The sequence below is a fragment of the Maniola hyperantus genome, chromosome 14 (genome assembly GCF_902806685.2).
Source record: "Maniola hyperantus chromosome 14, iAphHyp1.2, whole genome shotgun sequence".
Lineage (NCBI taxonomy): Eukaryota > Metazoa > Arthropoda > Insecta > Lepidoptera > Nymphalidae > Maniola > Maniola hyperantus.
In genome coordinates this window covers 12,519,257-12,540,298 of record NC_048549.1, presented here as the reverse complement: position 1 = coordinate 12,540,298, position 21,042 = coordinate 12,519,257, and the positions used below count along the sequence as shown (strand labels likewise).

General features: G+C 38.4%; 1 protein-coding gene across 2 annotated transcripts in view; it reads left to right on the top strand.

Moving 5' to 3' along the window:
* LOC117988434 (mitochondrial cardiolipin hydrolase-like) overlaps positions 1-19,908 on the top strand; it is a 182,911-nt gene extending 163,003 nt beyond the window's left edge. For both annotated transcript variants that reach the window (XM_034975581.2, XM_069503126.1), the window contains 2 exons: positions 11,518-11,574; positions 18,969-19,908. The gene's annotated coding sequence lies outside the window, so the exon portion shown is untranslated. The remainder of the gene's footprint in view (positions 1-11,517; positions 11,575-18,968) is intronic.
* The last annotated feature ends 1,134 nt before the right edge of the window (positions 19,909-21,042 follow it).

The following is a 21,042-nucleotide window of genomic DNA, read 5'->3' as shown; positions in this document are numbered from 1 at the left end:
AAAAAGGAACGGAACATGACTTTCACATTTAAAGACTCTAAATTTTAGTGCACAATACAAATTTAAACAGTAGGTTCGCGAGTGCGTGCTAAAATCACGGGTTTACTATCTAAAAATTAAATTTAGAAATGTCAAACTGCTTCTGTCCTTTTCATATTACAATAGTAAGAAGAGGGTGCGAATACTCTAAAATTAGGTTGTGCTTAGAATCGGTGCCATTGTCATCAGTATTAGGTAGGTTATGTTTTTATTAATGTTTTTAAAGCGCTAAGTGGCTGCTTTTTCATTTAGCCGGAGGGAAAAGATTTATTGCATTTTTTATTCAAAGACCACCGCAGGACAACACAGATAGAGCAAGATCCCACTGCCGCCAGACGTTCCTTATTTTCTGAGAAACAAAATGTGTGGGATAGTAGTAGTGTTAGTGTGTATTATTAACGTACGCATATCTGCTAGGTTATACCGTGGGCCAATTTATAGGTATGAAAGTACCTATTTAAAAAATTACTCACTTTTCTTAAAGTCTAACTGCTGATTTTCATGTAGGGTTTACAGAATATTGTTAATAATTATTATTCAGTTCTGCCAGACACTTCCTGTCGGCGGTAATTTCCGCCAGACGCTTTAAATCTCGCAAAAAATAACATAGTTTATCTTACTTATAGTCTGAGTCGTAATTTTTATATCATGATACTTAGGAAATATACATAAAATAATCACTCGGACATTAAGAAAAGTGAGTAGGTAATGTATGTAGGTGCCTTTACCAACCGATATCTTTGAATTGACCCGAGGTACAAGTACAACTACAAGCTAGCAAATATGCGTACATTAAAAGTACACACTAGCGCTACTCTTTCCCACACATTTTGTTTCTCAGAAAATACGGAAGGTCTGGCGGCAATGGGATCTTGGACCAAGATGATTGAAGGCATGAGAGTTCGGTGCATATGTCTTTATGAATGGAACTCTTTGCCTTATTTCGTCTTTTTTTCGGCGTGTTTCGGGGAAATGACCTAACGGTTCACCCGAGCATCATAACTTAACAAAGCATCAACCGAGAAAGTTTTTCTCGCGGGTTTTTGTCGTAAAATTTCTCGGCGCTTCGATGTTCATTCATTCAGATCCGTTAACTTGGTGGTATTAATTTAAGCTCAGTTTCTTTTTAATAAAAAATTAGAACAAAACAATAAACGTGTGTCGTGTTAAGAGGGATTTATTCGTAATGCGCTCCTAACAAACGTAGTTTGGCTCTCGTTTGAATGCTAACAAATTGAATTCAATTAAATTGTGTACTAGATACGCTCTAGGAACTAATGTCTATGTCTGTGATTTGACAGATTTCTTTTAAAAATACAAGTTTCACTTCCTTCAACAAATAAATTTCAGAGTAACACGGTTCAACATTTTCAAATCTTCACGTCTGGTATCCATCTAAGCGGAGCGGAGAGGAGATGTGTACAGTAAACCAATACTTAAAACGAAGACATAAACATTGAAAAAAAACATGCACAAGGAAAATTTAGTTTGGTCTGAATCAAATATTTCATTACTGTTTTAAGAATTATTTTCAATAACGTAAATATTAACTATTATTAGAATTATCCATACTAATATTATAAATGCGAAAGTGTGTCTGTCTGTCTGTCTGTCTGTCTGCTAGCTTTTCACGGCTCAACCGTTCAACCGATTTTGACGAAATTTAATACAGAGATAGCTTACATCCCGGGGAAGGACATAGGCTACTCTTTATCCCGGAAAATCAAAGAGTTCCCACGGGGTTTTCAAAACCGAAATCCACGCGGACGAAGTCGCGGGCATCATCTAGTATAGCAATAATTTTTTTAATGTCACGCTGCCATCCTAAATATCTTTATCAAGTTAATTTTTGATCTCGATAACTTGTTATATATTTTTTGCACCAATCCGATTTAAAAAAAATGACGTGACAATTTTTTCAAGTCATCTATCTTATCACCACAACGCGCAACGGTCACCCGAGCTAAGTGAAAACCAAACTAAGTTTGTATTGAGTGAGTGACGGAGAGTCTGTACCTTGTACGTGCGACGTGATTAGATCGTTTTTAGGGTTCTGTACCTCAAAAGGTAAAACGGAACCCTTATAGGATCACTTTGTTGTCTGTCTGTCTGTCTGTCGGTATGTCAAGAAACCTACAGGGTACTTCCCGTTGACCTAGAATCATGAAATTTGGCAGGTAGCAGACATTCGGGGAAACATCTGAAAATCGTGAATTTGTGGTTATATCACACAAAAAAAATTAAATTGTGGTCATGAACTAATAATTAGTATTTTCAATTTTCGAAGTAAGATAACTATATCAAGTGGGGTATCATATGAAAGGTCTTCACCTGTGCATTCTATAACAGATTTTTATTTATTTTTATGCATCATAGTTTTTGAATTATCGTGCAAAATGTCGAATAAATACGATTATAGTACGGAACCTTCGTTGCGCGAGTCTGACTTGCAGTTGTCCGGTTTTCTATATTTCTCAACACATTAATATCCTCGACTCCAGCCTATAAACACAGTTTGGATTATTAAAAGCTTCATAAAATCAATGTGCAATTTAAACAAGGCAATAAACTAACTTTCGATGTCGTAAACTTTTATTAGTGGTGCAATTCACATTTCAAGTTGAGATATTATAAAGATTATTAGGGTACCTAAAAGTTGGACCTTAAATTTTTTATGCCCACGTCCGGGTCCACTTGTTAACGTGTTAATGACACAACTTGTGCAAAAAATATATATCAAGATATCGAGATCAAAAATTAACTTGATAAAGATATTTAGGATGGCAGCGTGACATTAAAAAAATTATTGCTATATAATTCTAATAATAGTTAATTATTGAAAATAATTCTTAAAACAGTAATGAAATTTTTGATTCAGACCAAACTAAATTTTACTTGTGCATGTTTTTTTCAATGCTTATGTTTTCGTTTTAAGTTTTGGTACCCAAACATACTTCACGCTTCATACTAATACATAATAACTATTTATTTAAATGCAAAAGTGCGTTTGTTGGTTTATTGGTTTGTTGGTTTGTCCTACAATCACGTCGCAACGGAGCAACGGATCGACGTGATTTTTTGCATGGGTATAGTTAAAGACCTGAAGACTAAGTAGGGCACTTTTAATCCCGGAAAATCAAATAGTTCCCACGGAATTTTTTCAAAACCTAAATCTACGCGGATGAAGTCGTGAGTATCAACTAGTGGACAATAATATAATAATAATAATTGATCAAATACAAACGGATTGTCATGTTTATTCAGTTATTCTGTTATGCTGCAATTGTGGAACGCGGTAACTGAATAAATTGTAACAATTTGCGTGCGTTTGTCCCTTCGCTTTGATCGCCGATGACAGTGATGCGATAATTTCGTTAACTACTGCAATGTCCTCGGGCGGGCGGCCATTGTGACGCGCGGAGCGTGACGCTAAGTGCGTAAACACCGGTTTCTGTGTCAATGCGACACATTTCACATTTCTGCGATTAATAAGTACCTACTTATTAATCGCAGAAATATCTATCACTTTTTAAACATTTTTTATTTTTTAACTATTCTTACTCCTAGGTACTCTCTCTTACTTTACTATAGTTTTAGATTTATTCAATTACCATTGCACCTTGAATAATTTTTGTTTTTTGTGTTTTCACTATTTCGGAAAGTTTTAGCTACTTTTTGTATTATTTTACTTATATGATTAATAATTGTTCCATGTAAAGTGTGTGAATGTGCATGTAGTGTTTGCTTTCAAATGATTTTACATACAACGTCATGTAATTTAACTTTATGTAATTTAAGATCATTTTTGTAAAAATCGCTAGCGAACCTTTTCAATAAAAATAAAAAATAAAATAAAAATGGCTGTTGTCACAGTTCACCACAGTTAGGGAGCCTCTAACAAAACATCGAGGCTTCGACGTCCCTGGTAGGCTCAAATATTAGTACATTTGACGCAGGTTGGCCTAAAGTAGCCCTATTGTATACTCAGTTAATTTGAAAATACAAAAAAACCACTGTTATTTTATAGTTTTAAGTTTTCACCCGTCCCCATTGACGTTTGTCCAACTTTGCTACCACCTAAATCGTTACTCAATGGTACCATAATAATTATTTATGGTCATACAAATCACATTGTACCTATCTTTATTTTCAACTCAATCGGGAAATTTGAAATTAGCCCAAAAATCCGTTTTAACCATTCTCAACAGCAGTACAACATATGAACAAGTAAAACTAACAAAAAAAGGTTTTAAAAATATTATTAGCGTACTTTAACGCCTAGTGTGAATATATCCTTAGGTTACATGCACTACCTACGTAAACGGTACATCAGGGAGCGTTCATAATATTTGTATGAATTTAATTTTAAACGCTGTAATTAAAGGCGAAGTCGCACGCACTCTTCTCTAATTAAGGTCAAAAACCATGGATACAAGCTTTTATTAAACTTCCTGTTGGTTGGGGTCAACTGTTTTTAACCCTTTGGGTCACTTTATACATATCCGATTGACATAAAATTTTATGTTGGTATGTATATTTCTAGTGGTTAGATGACAAACTTCTAGCTTTACGATACGATTTTTGACGACCTCCCTGGTGCAGTGGTAATCACTGTGGTCTTATTAGTGGGAGATCCCGGGTTCGATTCCTGGCAGGGGTTTGGAATTCTATAATTTATAAATTTCTAGTCTGGTCTGGTGGCAGGCTTTGGCCGTGGCTAGTTAGTAGTTGCCACCCTACCGGCAATGCCGTGCCGTCAAGCAAATTAGCGTTCCGGTACGATGCCGTGTAGAAACCAAAAGGGGCATGGGTTTAAAAAGCTGTCATACCCCTATCAGGTTAGCTCGCTTCCATCTTAGCAGCATCACTTACCACCATGTGAGATTGCAGTCATGGGCTAACTTGTATCTGATCTGAATTAAAAAACAAACCGGTCAAGTGCGAGTCAGGCTCGCGCAACGAGGGTTCCGTACTACAGTCGTATTTTTTCGACATTTTTTCACGATAATTCAAAAACTATGATGCATAAAAATAAATAAAAATCTGATTTAGAATGCACAGGTGAAGACCTTTCATATGATATGCACTTGATATTGTTAACTTACTTTGAAAATTGAAAATACTAATTATTAGTTAATGACCACAATTTAATTTTTTTTGTGTGATGTAACCACAAATTCACGGTTTTCAGATTTTTCGCCGAATGTCTGCATAAGACCTATCTACATGCCAAATTTCATGATTCTAGGTCAACGGGAAGTACCCTGTAGGTTTCTTGACAAACCGACAGACAGACAGACAGACAGACAAGAAAGTGATCCTATAAGGGTTCCATTTTTCCTTTTGAGGTACGGAACCCTAAAAAATGTTGCGCTTCTAGGTAGTTTTTGACGGCCTCCCTTGCGCAGTTAGCGCCTAGTTAGTTGTTTTATAAGTGGGAGGTCTTGAGTTCGATTCCCGGCAAGGGTAAGTTAGGAATTTATTGATTCTAATTTGACTCTGGTGCGGTCTGGTGGGGGCTAGTTACTCTCTCCGCAAAGCCACGCCAAGAGATTCAGCGTTCCGGTATAATGCCGCGCAGAAACCGAGCTAAATTAAATTGCCTTACCTCTTCCAACTTAGCCCGCAAGAGGTCAAGGAACGTCTCTTGGAAGGACTTCTACACGTCATGTCCTTGCAACGCCAGAATCTAGCGATTCCCTGCGACTCGTTTGATGTCGTCTAACTAGTGGACAGTCTTCCAACGCTGCGATTTCTAGTGCGACGTGCCATTCTAGCTCATTGGGACCCCAAAGTCTGTCGTGGTTTCGAACTACATATGTCCTTTTCCCATTGCTACTTCAGCTTCACAACTCACTGAGCTAAGTCTGTTACATATTCCTACGGATCTCCTCATCTCCTCATTTAACAGGCCGATGTCGGGCAGCAGCGACACCGGCGCAGAGCAACTCTGCAATGAACAACACATCTATCTAATAGCGCGGTAATTATGGCCTAAACCTTCTAGGTTACAGATCAATAAATTGCCAAATCTTGATATTATGGTACTGCGAGTTGCGACGTCATTAGTACTGACCGCACTGTGACCTCATCTCCGTTCAAGACATCCATCTTAATGTGCGTTTACGCAATCCTTTCTCCTTACCTACCTCGTCCTTTTTAGAAAGTTCTTCATGGAACCCGGTCACGCATACAATGGCGCTTACCGCTTACTGGGCCGACCTGCAATGTTACCATGCTCTCGGTTTCATTTCCGATGTATCAAGTTACGTCTTACCAACTAACTGCATTTGTTTACCTTGTTGTTCTCGATTGGATTCATTGCACACTCACACATACACGCACACACACACACACGTAATAATATGTCCTCCTGACCGAATTTCGGCGACAGCGGACAATCTCGGTGATTAATTATTATGGCCCTAAATAATAGAACAGTTCTAATACTTCCAGTTTTCGACCACTGGCTCATACCTACCTAGCGATACGATCATAAGACACGTCAGAGTTCATGGGCCTTCTAGATAAGGTATCAGTCACTTTATTGTCTAGCCATTTTTTACGACCTAGCTCGTTATCAATATAAGCTTTGTCTACCTATTATGCTAGCCTAGATTTGGTAGAGTATCTTATCTATTTTTAATCTAAATGTTTGCCAATACCCCGTAAAGATTGGATATGGTAACGCTAAGGTTAACATAGAATTAAGGTTATCAACCACCATAAATAAATTAATAAGCATCTTTATCCTCATCATAATGGTCAACCCATCGCCGGCTAACTACTAGCACGGGTCTTCCCACAGAATGAGAAGGGCTTGGCCATAGTCCACCACGTTGCCAAGTGAGTAGGTACTGGCAAACTTAACAATTCACACACATTTGAAAACATTATGGAGAACACTCAGGCATGCAGGTTTTTTCACGACGTTTTTTTCTTTTCGTGATACTAATTGTTTAAAACGCAATAAACAAACACCGCAGCAAACATCGTTTGCTGAAATGAACCAATTTCTGACAATAGCGCGGTGCTGTATAGTGAGTGATGACTGACGACCCTTGCTTGTGATGCGAATCTAAAAGATAGCTTATCGCTATCGTGGCGCCACACGCTACGTTTTGCGCAACGTGATTGATCTAAGCCTAGGTCGTTTACTGAAATGAACCAATTTTCGACCATAGCGCAGTGCTGTATAGTAGGTGACGACCCTAGCTTCTGATGCCAATCTAAACGATAGCTTATCGCTATCGTGGCGTCACACGCGACGTTTTGCGCAACGTGATTGTACATCTAGGCCTATGTTGGAATAGGTCGTTTGCTGAAATGAACCAATTTCCGACCATAGCGCGGTGCTGTATATTGGGTGACGACCCTAGCTTGTGATGCGTCAATCTACAATAGCTTATCGCCATCACGGCACCACACGCGACGTTGTGCCCAACGTATTGTGCATTTACTAGGCCTATGTTGAAGTAGATCGTTTGTTGAATTTTGCAAAATTATAGCGCAATATTTAATGCTAGGCATGCTAGGCTTCCATTGATCATTAGCACAGTTCACGACAGTTAGGGAAATTGTAATCAAACGTGGAGGCCTCGACGTCACTGGTAGGCGTCAAATGTTCCTTATCGTGACTTTAATCAAACTGCATAGAGACTAGACTGACGCGACTCGGTTCCTTGTATTTCCTACTCTCGACTCCTTGGGCGCGACTGTAGTCTGTACTGAGCCTAGTAAATCGGTAACGTTTCAGTATAGCGCAAGAGACCACTGCTAGTCTAAAGGTGGTCAATCAACACTGAGCTATGCTGCGCTTTGCTATACTCTATCGCTTCTCCTACTGGCTATTAGGCTAGGCTGAGATCTATAGAGCGCACTTTGCTTTGCTCAGACTTAAGACTGCGTTAAAACGAGACAAATTATGTGAGAGATATACATCTGTCTCGTTTTAACTCTGTCTTAAGTAGTAAGCAATGTCAAAGTGCGCTCTGTAGTAGATCTCACCCTTAGATTATAATGAAGATACAAACAAACCCTGCTGCGCTGCGCTTTGTGCGGCTGTCCTGTGTTCAAATACGTGCTGGCTTGCTCGTCATCGCACTGTCAATCTCGCTCAGTCTTTCGTCACACTCTCGTCCATCTCGCTTGCACTTGTGTGCAAGCACACTGTGCAGCTTAATGCTGTTTATAGAAAAAAAAATCCACCAGAAAGTTAGCTTAGTTGAGCAAAGCACACGTGGACGAAGTCGTGGGAAAAGTTAGTCAAATGACATAACATTATATTACGTTATTTCCGTCGATATGGTAACCTAGTTGATGCCTACGACTTCGTTCGCGTGGGTTTAGATCGCCAAAATCCCACGGGAACTCTTGGATTTTGTATTAAAAGTAGCCTATGTCACTCTTCAGGACTTTAACTATAACGTTCCACGCAAAAATCACATCGTTCCGTTGCTCCGCGACGTGAAGGAAGGACAAACCAACAAACAAACAAACATACTTTCGCATTTATAATATGGGTAGGGATAATATGGTTAGGGATTACTGTCAATGATGACAAATTTCGCTTTGAATTTAATATCTCGATATTTTACAACTGTCTCTTACACTATAACGTACAAACTCTATAAATAGATACGTCTGACGCGGTAGACTGCACAGCTCTAATCGGACTAGGTTCCTACAGACCTATATACGTTCACATAAAATGCAAATATCGACTCTATTAGTTAAGAAATAGAGTTAAAATTTAATTGCTTAAGTACTTGCATCAGATTTATAGTTGTAACTTAATGGCAAAGCAAATATCGATCCTATTTTTAACGAGGTAGAGTTCAATTTCAACTGGTTCTGAAAGTGCAACAGACTTACAGCTGTAACATAATGGGATAAGGTTGTAAATGCAACGGGTGCATTTACAACCCGCGCTCGATATAGGTCGGAAAATGTAGCGCCGTTTATAGTACTCCGCCCGTACTATCGTAGTATCGTCGTTGATATAGAGAACCTAAGATACAGTTGCGGCCGTCTATGAATGAAAAAACTTCATTTTCAGATACATCACTACCCATGTTATGAATGCGAAAGTGTGTTTGTTTCTTGATTTGTTGGTTTGTCCTTCAATCACCTCGCAACAGATTGACGTGATTTTTTGCATGGATATAGTCAGTGGCGTGCAGGCCATAGAGGCATATAGGCACTGCTTACCCTACCATTTGGGATCTACAAAATCATAATATGTAAGCCTTTAAAAAAAATAAAAAAAGCATTTTTTATATCTAATTAGTATTACATAATTAGTATAGAATTATTAAAAAAAACTATTACATAATTAGTATAAAATAATTATGTTAATATTGGGTAAGTACACTTCTTCAAAAACTCGCCGCCCGGCCTATCGATCGCGATCGCATAACGATCGCGATAAAACGCGATATCAAAGTAGATAACCTTTGAGCTATCGAGGCTCTAATTTAAACATAATATTGCAATGAAATATCACTAAAATCGTGAGGAAACCTTGCATGCCTTAGAGTTCTCGTTATATTCTCAAAGGTACGTGAAGTCTATCAGCGTCTCCGGGGGGGTTGGCGAGCGCGAAGCTCGGCCTGGGGGTGAGCCCTAGGGCTCGAAGAAATAATTCGAGAGGTCGGGGGGCAACGTCCTCCTAAGGGCGCCTCCCGTGAGGCTCGGACCACGGCTTAGGATGACGTTGGGATGGGTGGAGTTGTTGGACTACTGGTTAGTCCGTACGCCCCCGAGGCCGTGGCGTGAGCCCACGTCCGGGTGACGTTAGAAATCGGGGACCTCGTCTTCGCCGGCGAAGACGCTGTGATAATGTATATCTACGACTTCTTATATCAATGACTATTATCGTAGTGTGCGTGCGTCTGTTCAATGGTAATGTATAGCAATGCAGTTTAGCTTGTGTGTGTGCGTGCTATGTTGTAATAAATATATAGTATGCTTAATGAATGACTTGCGCCTGTGTGCAGCTGGAGCCGGGTTTATTGATTTCTCTCAGATAGGTTGGGCATATTTTTAGATCCAGACATGATCTAGACCTAAGTGAGACGGCCTGGTTGTAACTTGTACGATAGTGGATATAAATTTCTCTTATCTCTTGATTTATGTATTTTTATTTTTATGCTTTCTCTTACGTCAGTGTAAAAGATAATAACTACCTACCTACTTAAATGGATTTTTTTTATTGTTACTTCGGTAATGGGGCCGATTCTCTAGTACACAATCTCTAAACTAAACTAAATTAATAGGTCTAAATCTAGTGCTCTCCTTTTCCGCAAGCAACATTATGAAAGGGATAGCAATAGATTTAGACGTGCCATTTTAGTTTAGTTTAGAGATTGTGTACAACGGAATTAGCCACATTGGGGCTAATTCTCTTGTACGCAATCTCTAAACTAAACTAAATTAACAGGTCTAAATCTAGTGCTACCCTTTTCCGCAAGCAACATTACGACAGGGATAGCAATAGATTTAGACGTGTCATTTTAGTTTAGTTTAGAGATTGTGTACAAGAGAATCGGCCCCAATGTCTGCTAATCTAAATCTATATCTACTAATATTATAAAGAGTTAAAATTTGTAAGTATGTTTGTAGAGGGTAATCTCTGAAACTACTGAACCGATTTTGAAAATTCTTTCAGCAGTATAAAGCTACATTATTCTTGAGTAGCATAGGCTATATTTTATTTTCAAAAATATTAGAGATCCTCATGAAAATTGTAATAAGCGAAGCCGAGGCGGGTCCCTAATATAGCATAAATGGAAAAGGTCTGACTGACGGACGGACTGATCTATCAACGCACAGCTGAAACTACTGGACGGATCGGGTTAAAATTTGACACGCAGAATGCAGATAGCTTTTTATTTTACAAGGTACACATCCGCTAAGAAAGGATTTTTGAAAATTCGACCCCTAAAAGGGTAAAATAGGGGTTGGAAATTTGTTTCAGTCGCATAAGCGACTTTTACACACAATTGACCTTTTTGGTCTTTTGATAAAGTACCTGGAAACGTACAGTACGCGGCTAAAAGTAATGTACATCGACCTTTAGAAGGAGATAGCGTAGAGCACTGTCTCTGTTGATGAGACCGACAAAACGTCAAATAGGTATGAGTGACAGAGACAACGCTCTACAAAGCCGAAATGTCATTCTAAAGGCCGATGTACATTACTTTGAGTTTTTTTATAAAGTACCTGGATAGGTACTACCACCCTTGACTAGGGGGACCCTAGTGAGATATTAGCCAAAGTAAAGCCACTAAATGTTTCACTGCCACATGCGAAATGCGTCGTTATGCTAGTTATGCTACCGGGCGTTACATCATAGCTTGTAGATTATTTCGAAGTAAGTAGAACCAACATGCACCATAAATTAACTCAACCGGAAATCGAACCCGTGTCCTCTGACTTACAAAGCACAGTTCTAATTCTATTTCACTTTTGTTTCAGGCTTGGCTCCGCAGTATATCTTACCAAAGGAGCTGCAAGTTACCACTTTCAACAATGGTAAGAAATCTTTAAAAATATAAAACACAAAAATGTTTCTACCTATGTCTTTTATACTTTGAAACCATGCAACCGATGTGTGCCAAACCAGTTTCATTAGAAAGGCAATAATGCGAAGATGGTTTAGACCACTAAAACAATGCATTAGGCGCATTCTTTTTGTAATATTGTTGCACACTTACGTTAGTAAATACTAATTAGGTGATTTAAATGAACGTTGATTATACTAGGTATGTCAGAAATTTGTCACAAGTTCCAAGTGTATAAAGTTTAGCTCTATCGGATGAACGATGAGCGAATACCTACATAGGTATGTGGATGTCCCTGCAAGAGACTTTGTCTAGCACGGGACGTCTATCAGTTCATAGAGGCGATAACGAGGGATATTAGGCTGCGTTTCCACTGCGACAAATATGGAGACGTATTGAATAGACAAATCAGGTTATTGTTAGATGATGTGATGATTTTAATAAGTCATCAAAATAATATAAAAGGAAAAGGTGACTGACTGACTGACTGAAATATCAACGCACAGCTCAAACGACTGGACGGATCGGACTGAAATTTGGCATGCAGAATGCAGATAGCTATCATGACGTAGTCATCCGCTAAAAAGGGTGTTTGAAAATTCAACCCCTAAGAGGGTGAAATAGGGGTTTGAAATTTGTGTAGTCCACGCGGACGAAGTCGCGAGCCTAAGCTAGTCTCTCATTATTGAGAGACTAGCTTAGGCGGAGGCGTGTTTTTCACCATTTAGATTTTATAATCTAAATGGTGAAAAACACGCCTCCGCTCCGCTTCGTTTCAGTGGAAACGCATCCTTAGCAGTTACTTTTTTTTACGATATATCGCAAGGTTATCGCAAGGTATCGTTATCGACTAGTTATAAATCCTCCATACCTATATTACGTTCCGGTGTCACGTTCGCCTTTCCCAAGGACTTCAGACTCGTGGTCCGATGTGTGCTGAACATAAATACTAACCCCCGTATTCACAATCATTACTATGATGTCTCACAATGCGTTTGAAAGCATAGTGTGTGGTTCCACCAATCAGATTATTTTGTCACGTCAATTTTCCATAATCTGATTGGTGGAATCCACACTATGCGTTTGAGCACATTGTGCGATTTCATAGTAATGATTATGAATACGGGTGTTAGTATTTAACGCTCTCGGCGTAACGGGGAAAATGCTATAGACTCATTGATTGTTGTTCTTCATCCATACTTCCATACTGATATCCATAGGTACCCATATTATAAATGTGAAAGTGTGTTTGTTTGTTGGTTTATTGGTTTGTTAGTTTGTTGGTTTATCCTTCAATCACGTCGCTACAGAGCAACGAATTGGTGTGATTTTTTGCATGGGTATATTTTAAGACCTGGAGAGTGACATAGGCTTCTTTTTATCCCGGAAAATCAAACAGTTCCCAGGGGATTTTTAAAAAACCTAATTCGACGCGGACAAAGTCGCGGGCATCAGCTAGTAATTGATAAATTCTTTTGTTAACTTGCGTGTCTGTTATATATTATGTTTCTTCTCATGATTATGTATTCAGTGTAGAAGTTATATAATTATTGTCGATCGCGTCACCGTCTGAGGTCTCACTGTAAAGTGTAAACTGTACAAATTTGTTCAGCTGCTGGCTTTGTGGCACACTGTGTCACCAGGTCGAATTTCTATAGATCAATTAAAAGACGAATTCGCAATGACGTAAATATTAAATAGGGTTAAGAATTATTGTCTTAGTTTTGAGCCTGAAACAAAATCCAGCTAGCGGTTGCCATGCTAGGTTTTGACAACCTCTTGTTGTCTTATAAGCGAGAGGTCCCGAGTTTGGTTCCTGGCAGGGCCTTGGGAATTAATTTCTAAATTGATTCTGGTCTGGTTTGGTGGACTAAGAAATTGGTAAGTTAGCCCGCTTCTATCTTCACACACATCATCACTTTTCAACCACTATTCAAAATTGCTAACTTGTAACGGAAAGGACAAAAACAAAAACCGGACACGCCGGACAAGCTGGACATACCTTTAATAAAAGCACAAATCACGACAATTAAGGAACTTGTAATAAAACGTTGAGGCTTCAGCGTCACTGGTGGGCGTCAAATGGTCTTACATTTGAATATGAATAGCGTATTTTTCTTTGATTTCACGTCACCCATAGTCTAACATTTGACATATCGTCGATTCAGGAATAACCAAGAGTTCCCTCAATGTTGGGCATACATTTTTAAGCTAGACATAACTTTTATAATTTTAAGAAACTGGGATGTATCTTAGTATAAGATTTTACATCTCATAGAGAGTAGGTACGTTGATAGAATTCGAGCGTCGAAATATGTAGGTACTCTCTTTGCGCTACTAGTGTGCTTTAGGCTTTAAACAAAGGAGTCTCGTTTATCGTGACGAGTAATCGATTCGATTCGTTTTTGAAATCGATGTAACTTTCGTTTTGATGATTCTGAAAGTTTGATTAGCTATGACTCTATTCGCTTGGTAATTTGATTGGATTGCCTGAAAGCTGATTTTAATTAATACGTTATTATTGATTGTGTTTCTTGTTACGCAACAGTGGGTACAATACCTATCATTTAAAGTTTTCTAGGTTGCAGCTGAGTTGCTTTACGGCAACCTAGAAATATCAGCAGTTTTGGCATAATCAACATTGCGTGTGTGACCTGTTGTGCGACTTCGTACGCATGGATTTAGGTTTTAAAAATCCCGTGGGAACTCTTTGATTTTCCGGGATAAAAAGTAGCCTATGTCACTCTCCAGGTCTTAAACTATACCCATGCAAAAAATCACGTCGATCCGTTGCTCCGTTGCGACATGATTGAAGGACAAACCAATAAACTAATAAACCAACAATCCAACACACTTTCGCATTTATAATAGGGGTAGTGATTGTATCTATTCAGATGGGCCACATGACAGCAACAAAAAACCAGTCACGTAAACCAGTACACGAATGGTTCCGTGCCATCGTACAAGAAATAACACTTTTGATGTAACCGCAAATTCACGGTTTTCGTTATTTTCCATTTACTTATGCTAAAAGGCAATGCTGCCTGCTTTTCATGATTCTAGGTCAACGGGAAGTACCCTAATAGGTTATGTTTCCTTTGATGGGTCATGACAAACACAATAGACAGAAAGACAGACAGACAGACAACGAAATGATCCTATGAGGGTTGCTTTATTTCTCTGGAGATACGAAACTCTATAACTTGCCAGGCAGTAGTTATGTGAAAGATAATAATTTATTTAAATGTTCTCGATTAAACACTTAGGGCGAAATCTATAGAGCGCACTCTGACTTTGCTTAGACTTAAGACAGAGTCAAAACGAGACAGATGTATAACCCTCACCTAAATTTGTCTCGTTTTAACTCAATCTTAAGTCTGAGCAAAGTGAAAGTGCGCTCTATAGATCTCAGCCGTGTAGTGTCTTAGTGTTGTGGTAACTTCTGTTAAAGTTTAAGGATGTCTGGCAGGAGTTGCCATGACACTAAAGTGTCAGCCAATGCGTGACGTGATTTCTAATACTATTCCGAAGAATTGTGGGCATCTGAAAGCTCAGCTTAATGAGATAATCTAAAACATATTTATAGACAACAATACAATTTAAGAACCTTATTAACTATGGGTTATTAAGGTCAAATAAAGGGACGTACTTGGCAGCGGTCCCTTAAATCTAAAATCACATAAACCTCCTTTCCCTAAATAATATCAAAAAACTCAATGATATAGCCATTATCCGTGATAGACTGTTGAAGTTTGGCACTTAAGCTAATTGGATTTGACCACAAAATCAAAAGAGCGTTGCAGCATTATAATCTTTATTGCTATAACCTTGCGACTGATTTTATTATAGCAAAATTATTATTATAGTGATCGCACATTACCAGCGAGCCGCATTGCAAATGCGAATATTTGCCGCGTGGGCATGCGACTCGTACCGCGTACTTATAGTCCGCGACAGGTTGAGATGGCAATCGGGGTATGAGGCGGGGGACGCCCTGCACACCCGTACGTCACCCGCGCCGGGTTAGCGCGGGGGCTATGTGAGTGTGCAGGTTGTTCCCTCCCCGATTGCGATCTCGACCGGGCGCGTACTTATACTTTATTCGAAACTGAAGTAGAAACTTTTTACACAATAAAACTATGATAAAGTAAAAATAAACTATAATAAACCATCATAAATCATTATGTAAACAAACATCTTAATTTTTAATAGGTACTCAATGAGCTCTCTTCGTCTGATGAACGAAACATCAGTTTAACTTACTAAACCTTCTTGAACTTGATTTATATTAGGCTTTTTCACATAAATACGTCAACCGGTACAGCGATAGTACGTCAGAAACAGAGGAGGCACAGGCACATTCGACCTCCCGCTACTGCAGCACTATTACCAGCCAATGTGACAGCATCGATTCAAGGTTCTCCACTCTTGAAATTGATTTCCGTTCGGCACTTGCGGTTCTTGGTACGCACGTGGCTAATATGCGATCAACATTCACACGGTTGGTCATAATACCGGCGGAATAAGGAAACGGAGGAAATCGCGGCGATATCTTGAGGCGCGGGCCAAATCGAGGCCATCATGACGAAACTGATTGATAACGTCTGCCGTTTTTTGATAACTGGTCTATCGCTGTTGCTATGCCAACTCTACTGAATACGTCTTTGTTTGATTTAGAGTTTATATAACTCCTTTGTCTTGATGAAAATTAAAATAATTATCAGCGTCTTTGTTTTATACCTATTTTGCATTATTCTAAAGTTTCGTATACACTTGAGGCAGCCTCGGCTAGATTAGAATTGCTGCCTCAACGAAGCTATGGTCTGAACTATTTATCTAGTGGAGATGAACATACAGAAGTACTTTTTAATTCAGATTTAGACCTTGTTTTCGGTTTAAAGAAATTACTGTTTAGTAAAAATTATTCTCAAAAAAGAAATTTATTCTCAAAAAAAGAAGTTTATTCTCAAAAAGAACATACTGTTCACTTACATTAACCTTGTCTTCCAAATTATGTTCCCTTTTTTCCGTGTGTAAAAATGCAATTACTTACGCATTCCGCACAAGAGCGGGTATGTGGGACTCACTGGCACTGTGAGACTCTCTGGCACACAACAGCATATACCCGCTAAAGAACCCAGCGGTACCGTCCACGTCAAGTATGAGGCGTCTCAGGATCCCGGGTATCGGATACGACTAAGACGTCCCGACGTTGAACCGGCACAGGTTTACACCAAATACCTAGGGCAAGAGAAGGTGAGCGTAATGTCTCCTTCTTCTCCCCTGTCTTCTGCGGAGCGAACGGGCGTCAACGTCCAGCTCTCGCTCCCGCTCTGCGGCCTCCTTCAGTATTAAAATTATGTGCTTTGCCCATTAGCATTTCAGGTTTGCAACCCGCTGAACTATGTCGGTTACTCTGGTTCTCTTAAGTACGGATCTTCTCATTTATGAAGAGAAACTCCAAGCATGGAATTAGAAAAGCTGTTTCACATTATACCAGCAGCAATCTAGCTCTAGATTAGACTGCAATACTGTTGGAAAACCCGCATTTTATATCACCTTTATTTGTATTAAAGGGTACTTTCAAGTATACTTAATGGTCGAAACACTCAATGGCATTGCAAATAAAATAATCTTTTGTAACACAATAATATAATATGTTCATTAATAAACCATTTTTGGTGTTCACGCATCGAACTGTGAGCATCACAAACTTGCGGCGTCATCCCAGGGGTATTAATTTCTATTTCCTCCCCTTTCCTCGACTTTGTTGTCAAATTTGATATGGTATAATGACATCGGAATATTTTAAGGGTGTTCTTAGTTTTCGCCTGCATTTTGGAGAATCAAGGATCAACCATTAATCATTAAGCTCAACGCTCACAAACAGAGCGGAGCGACATCGAAGCGTCTCACGTTTTTTTACTTTGATTACAGTACACTACAGTTCAGATTTGTTAGTTTCTTCAAGGTGTGTGAAGTCTGCCAATCCATACCTGGCCAAGGTGGTGGACAATGGCCTAAGCCTTTTTAATTCTGAGAGGAGATCCGTGCGCCAGCGATGGGTTGAGAATGATATGATTGTGATGACGGTTCAAATCGTTACTCAATAATAAATTAAAAATTTAAATCACCCCGGGCGGGTCAAGGTTACCATAATATTGCATTATGGTAACTTTGATCCGTCATTATCGGGATAGAGTCCATAAGACAAGTGCAAGTACGTAATATAAATATCAAATGGATGAATGAGACCCCTATAAAGGCTAAGTAAACAGCTCACAATCCTCAAACGGTCAACATATCGCGCGCTACTGTGACCCCATTATGCGGCCCATATTATTATGGTCAACCTAACTCGTGGCTCCGCGCCTCTACCAGAATGAGTGCGGGCACTCCCGGTTTGTTCCTGAATCGACGATATGTTAAATATTAGGCTATAAGTGACATGAAATAAAAGAAAAATAGTTATTTCAAAGGTAACATTTAACGCCTGCCAGTGACATCGAGGCCTCGATGTTTTGTTACAATTTCCCTAACTGTCATGAACTGTGTCTCTACTCATTGCCACTCGTGAGCCTAGTCTGCTCACCATCACTCAGACGCTTAGTGTGCGCTGACCCTTATAGTTTACAATGGATCTGGGACAATTGATTGTAACTGCAACCTCATCGTTCGCAATCGTAACTTTGCAATCGCCGAATTCCTTTGAAATTCTGCAACGCCAAGCTGAATACCATACATTAACACTGGAATTCATAGTCAAGACAGGGGCTTCTTTAGAGGAGGAGTATAGTTTAGTAAAAAACTGATATACCCCTTACAGGCTTATCACTTTCCACCAGGTGAGACTGCAGTCAAGGGCTAACTTGTATTTGATTTTTTAAAAAACATTCAGACGACATTGTGTCATATGCAACCTAAAGGCAATGCATAAAGGTTGCATATATGAGTATGACACGTGTCCTCTGAATGCTCCCCTAAAGAAGCCTCTATCTTGACTATGAATTCCAGTGTTAATCTCCTTTAACTTGATGAAGCAGATGATATGGGACTATTATAAATGTTGCTCATCTATTTACTTTTCTCCACGATTTTCTTATAACATTTCTTTTCTTTCATTTACTTCGATATCTGAATTAAATATTTTTTCATGTGCCTACCTACGCCAATTTGTAAAGATTAAAATAGATAGCCGCAACGTTCGTGCATCGTTCATCCGATTGAGTTGAAACTTTGTACAGTTGTTGTTTCTAACATAGTCTTATCAACGTACAATATAATTAATGATTTATCATGCTTTATTTGAGGTCCTATTCTTAGGCCTTAACATTATTTTGATTTTGCTTTTTTCCTTTGTTTCAGATAACACGCTACTGTCTGCTGCAGATTATACCTGTATTCCATAAGCTTATATCCACCATGTTATTTCTTTGTTCTTTATGTTACCTACTACGAATCATATTTTATTATTGTCATCCTACCACGCGACGAATTCTACGAAAATTGCAATAAAACCTCATCACTAGAATCTTTTTATTATTTACTTTTAACTTTAAACTACGTGATAGTCTTTTACTGCAATTTCGTGCATTCTTAGGAGAATCGATTTGTAACATGGAGTAATCCACTTTTGTATCTTTTGTTAGCATTATCTTAGATCATGATGAGGCCCCAGAGGAAAAAGAAAGAATGCTTCTTTATTTTGTAAGTTCGTTGACTTATCATTTGATCTTCTCAACGTTTTTCCTTTTTCCTTCGGGTCCGAAGGTTCACGCGTTAGTTTTTATATTTTAAGTAGTTTTTATTTTGTTGTTTTTGAATATTGACTAACAAACACTAAACATTCTAACGCATGACTTATATTTTTTACGGTTGAACTCGCGAGTGTGCATGACGGTGAAATTTTTAGTTGTTATTTTATGCTACACTGACATGCCTATATTTTGTTAATTTTGTATTATAAATAATGTTATTCAATCGTTGTAGAGTTAATGATTACTACTATGAAATGTTTACTTCAACAATATCGTCCAAGCTAGAGATCAATACATTGTAGATTGTCGTACGCCTTGCGCCATAAAACTTGATTTTAAGTTCAATCCAATTGCTTAAAATTCCAGTTTTAGTTCTTGCATGGCAATACCCGGGATTGCTTTCTAGTTTTTTTGAAATGAAAAATTGTGATTATGCAATCTGTTAATTTCGATTTCTCAATATCAGAATTATTTTTAATTTAATCTTATTTCGTATCCAAATGGTTTTATATGGTGTGATTTCAATAAACGTTCTCGCGATCTTACAAGTTGGTTTCATTATCATTAAGCTCTCACAAGATGTTCCCACAGCAGATTCGCATGTCTCATAGCTATTGAATAGATCGCTTGGAGGTCGGTCATTTTCCAATTATACAATGTCATCAGGACAAGGCGACCTCCGCTGTAAACCGCCTAGTGAATGTATAAACTCGAAATTCAATTCAGGAAGCGAGTCTCTTCTTAAAAGATGAATTATAACCAAGTTCAACAAAAATATTGATTTTTGCCCTAAAATGTAGGGTAAAATTAATAGTTTTATTTTACTATTTAGATGCCAGATGAGTTTAGGCCCTAAATGGTTGGCATCTAAACTCTACAAAATAAGGTAGGTAGCAGCGGCGAAGAGTCAATATAACACGATTCCTATCGGCTTCCCTTTAAGAATTGGCATAATATAGCGTAAGTAGGTACTATTCACATAAATTCCGTAATACGTTCGTAAATACAAAGGTTCGATCGTCACAAATGCTAATTTTTCTTTTGTTATTAAGTACTAATTTAAGTTAAAAACATAACAGCTAATGTAAGTAACATACACCTACGTCCTACACCTTACAAGCCGTAAAATATCGGATTCCCTAGTTAGATTTTTGCTTAGTATTTATCTCTTTCATTTCCCTAGCGAAAGCGAAATGAGCGAACTAGGTCTGTCTCGCTCTACGGTCGACTAATAAAGAGCACACCAATTTAATCTGGCCCAGTAGCGAATACGAATTTGGAACTCTGACAGGTCAGACAAATTTGACGTAAATAACTCGGTTGGATCCGAGTTACCCTATAATACCTCCAAATTAAAAATTATATTAATAGTATTGTTTTAACAGGTACATGCTACTATTTTGAGTATTTTGTATTTTGAAGGGTTATTTGATATTGATACATATTTTGTTTTTGTGAAGCGGCCATGCTTGTTTGTTTTTAAAGTTGTTAGTGGTGTTTTATTTTGATATAATAAATTGGTGATGTGATTAATAACTTATAAGTGTAAGTTCACGGTAATTTTGATTCAGTTTGGTAAGCCAAAATCAGATATGGCCTTAATTCACATAGATTGTTGTTTAACAGATTTCTTGTTACGTAACGATAGTAATTTTTCTAAATTAAGTTTTGAAAACAAAAAT